Below are 3,939 nucleotides of genomic sequence, written 5' to 3' on the forward strand. Positions count from 1 at the left end.
GTGCACATGCGGGTCTCTTATAATAGTAGTTGACGGCTGATGCGCACGATACGCTTGGTGTTAGAAAAACAAACATTTCATACCACCTCTCGCGCAAGAGGCTAACAAATTTCAAATTTGATGGACAGTATTTTAACCATATTGTTGTTGTGAATAAAAGGTTCCAAACCACCTTGCGCAAGCTATTTTCTATTGATTTAAACGATTTGAAATATATGAAAAGGTGATGTTATGACGGCCATTTGACGGCCAATATACAACGCTGAAGCATCTCAGCTTTCGGCCTCTAAATCGGCGAGTTACCTTTTCGTTTTCCTCGTCGCTGTTTTTCCTCTTCAATCGGATGATGTTGCTGACCAGCTCTTCGTTCGTGTTGTAAACGAAGTTCGTGTCGGTTTGTCGGAGCACCTGGCACTGGATGTCGACGGTCGGGTTCAGCGCGCCGCCGCCTCGCGCCCGGATCAAGCAGCCGATGCCGTTGTCGAAGTCGCCCTGTGGCACGTGAATCCTGCGCGATAGAACGGGACACATTGGCACTCGATACTGAATAAGTTTTTTGAACTCAATCAAAAGAGGTCTTTATTTGAAATTGATACCCAGTAATACGAGAACATGTCTGAAATTCAAAACTGCCCACTTTTTCAGTGACAACTTCAACGATTCAGTGAAATTATAATTAGTCACGAAATAAGGCCGCCTCATTCTCGTTCTCAATAATTTCAACGATTCGGTAAAAATTATGATTTGTTACTAGTGACAACCTTCTCATTCTCAATACGTTCTCACATCTAGTAAGAAATTATGATTAGTTGCTAATGACGACCTTGCCATTCTCGATTACTTCAACGATTCATTGAAATTATGATTAGTTACTGACCACAGCCTTATTCTTGATGATTTCAGTGAATATTCGGTTGAATTACGAGTCGTTACAATTGACGACATTGCCATTCTTAAAGAATTCAGAGGCTAAAGTCTTATTATCAATAACATGAATGATTCAGCACTACGATAAGTTACCAATGACGAGCCCATTCTAGATGAAATCAATGATTTCATATTTTCGAACGTGTTCATACAACTTATATCCAACGATGCATATAATTGCTATGATTGACAACTTACACTTGAGGAGGCCACGCCTCCCACACGGGAGTCCTGCCGGTCATTTTCTGGCGCAGTTTTCGTTCTTTTTCCAATCGTTTCTTCTCCTCCTCGGCGCGGCGTTTTTCCGCTCTGAGTTTCTCCAGTTCGAGCTCTTTCTCGCGTTGTAGCGCTTTCGCCTCTTTCTCCTCGGCTCGACGTTTCGCTTCCAGTTCCTGAAATATCGCGGGGAACAGATATCTTTTAGCTTCGATTTCCGTATTGTCTCTCCTTATTCCCTCTTTACGGTCGAACCGCCGCCCAATCGACGGTTTAATCTTCATTTTAAACAACACAAACTGAGCTGTACCGCTTTGGGATTTTTATTATCGTATAACATGAAAATCTTATTTGAAACGTTGTTATTATATCGAACGGAATGCGCAAAACGCTTAATATTCATTATAGTAGATCTAGTTATTGGAAAATTCTTGTCAAATTAGTGTCAACATATTATCACTGAAGATCACTATTAGAATATAGCGGAATCGTTGAAATATATTTTCTAGTGAAAGAAACCTTTCGGACCCCATTCTTTTTCCCTATTGTCGGATTTTACAGTATTAGTGTTGACATCGGTATGTTTTTATATGATTCAAAACGCCAACGCTATACTCCACTGTAAGACGAAAGGCGTGGGTATCGCCCACATACACTGAAGCTATATGCCAAACTTCAACCTGTAGTGCGAGTGATCTTTGCAGTGTAGTCGTTGCAACTTTTCAGCTTTATCACGAGCCCAGTTTCAACATCAACAATGTTGTGGTCATGTCATATGAATTTTCGTATAGTTTTATCAATCATAGGATTTTATATTTTCATAATGGAAACATCGCTTTCAATTGCTTTCTAAAGCGACGCCTCGAAGCGCAATAAATAATGAAATTACAAGACGCTACAATCATTCTAATTATGTTCTGAAAGGCGATCATCATGGTGGCCAAAGAGCCTTTACCAAGTTTTCGGTTGAGCGCAAGAATCAGATTTTGGATCGATGCTCTGAGATCAAAAACCTTTTTCAGCAAGTAGAAACATGAAATGAGAACTAATGTCAGAGTTAAACTACGGTCACTGCTGCTGCTGCTGCTGCTGCTGCTGCTAGCAGGTTGATTAGATGTAGACATGGTTTTTCTCGCTGCTCCTGCGCGTCTCAACGTGAAAATCAATCGAATAGTTATCAGAACCACTATCACTGTCGGGAGTATAGTAAATAAAGGAGCGCGGAAAAACACTTCGTAATATCTCAAATATATGTTTTTAGCAAATGGCGTCAATTTTTGAGTCCATCGCTCGTGTCCGGTGCACGGATTACGGGTATAATTGGTAGCTTTATACTTAAAATTATTTTTCACCTGATCACAAACTGAAATGACCGAAACGAAAATGATGATGAAATAACTTTTCTTCAGGCTTACGATTCCTATAGCTTTCAGAGGCCAACAAACGACGATATATCTGTCTACAGCTATTAACAATGTTATCAGATCACTGAAACCAGAAAACACAAGTCGAATGAATTGAGTGTATGAATACATGCGCTTCATAACGTGGTTTATTTCAGCAGTCATGTCCAGTAACAGCGTGTGACTGTAGAGCCGATACTGAAAGCCAAATACGATATAAGACAAACAAATAAACATGTCCGCAACAGCCAAACATCTCAAATAGAATATACTGGTGTTGATTGTTCGTTCTTTGGTAAGAATGAGAAGAGACAGTAAATTTGTGCCGAAACCGAAGATGGCAATGCTGAAAACGACGTAAGTCGTGATCTGTAGATACAGATTCACGTGAAACGGTTTGTAATCGGCGTGATGGATGTATTTACACCGCGGATGAGGTTTAAACCCCGCCTTCTCAGTGGTGATTGTTGTCAGGTCCGATCCGTTGAGGTCGAGAAACTGAGCGCCAACCGATACATTTTCTGAAGCCATCATTTCAGTACGCCACAGCACGCAGTCACTGTTTACCGTTTGAAAAACAATCAGTTTAAACTTTTGATTGTATCGTTGTTCAAAACACCAACGACATCTCAAGTTATTTTCCGCTGCAAGAATCGTTTATGATATAAACTGATGAAAAACGACCGAACTGAGCAGACTCACGTACGAGCTGACGCTTAGAGACTAGAAGTTAGAATACATCAGTTCTCCGGGTTACACCAAACGGCGTAGGTAAACCTGTAATTTCGGTGTAGCGAACCTCTACCCTACCATTACATAAAGAAACTAGTGAAATAACGGATTCGAATCGAGGATGAGAAAAATGAAGCGCGTTGATGTTACCGCGGAATGATATCTGCGAAATATATAGGAAACTATATACTGATCAATGAACGAAGTTGGTTTCAACCATAGTGGTGTACGTTTTTTGCCGATCTTGTTCGACTCAACATGTCCCAACTGAACCAAGTCAAAGACAGAGTCTGCTGTATTTCATAAAACCTTACTCGGTATTTGACGCCGACTCGGGGTAGAATTTTACCAGTCTAAACTTTACCGCAGTAAGAGACAGAGATGACTGATGGACAGTTAGAGTTATAAGATAGAGGGAAATAATACCAAAAACCTTTTTATGCTTGCTCGATAAAGTTCATAGGTTCATTTTAAATCAGTCGGGCTCTATCTTATCAAAATCCGCATTTTTGACGTGAAAACCCCCGAGATTATTGATTTCCTGAAAAATGATAGAAATGATGGTTAAATTGGTAGATATTCCGACTATCGGAATCAAAGGACAGGTCAACGACCCGAAAAAATGTATCAATCTATTTATTATAAATTCCCCGATAATGCA

The sequence above is a fragment of the Tubulanus polymorphus genome, chromosome 12 (genome assembly GCF_964204645.1).
Source record: "Tubulanus polymorphus chromosome 12, tnTubPoly1.2, whole genome shotgun sequence".
NCBI lineage: Eukaryota > Metazoa > Nemertea > Palaeonemertea > Tubulaniformes > Tubulanidae > Tubulanus > Tubulanus polymorphus.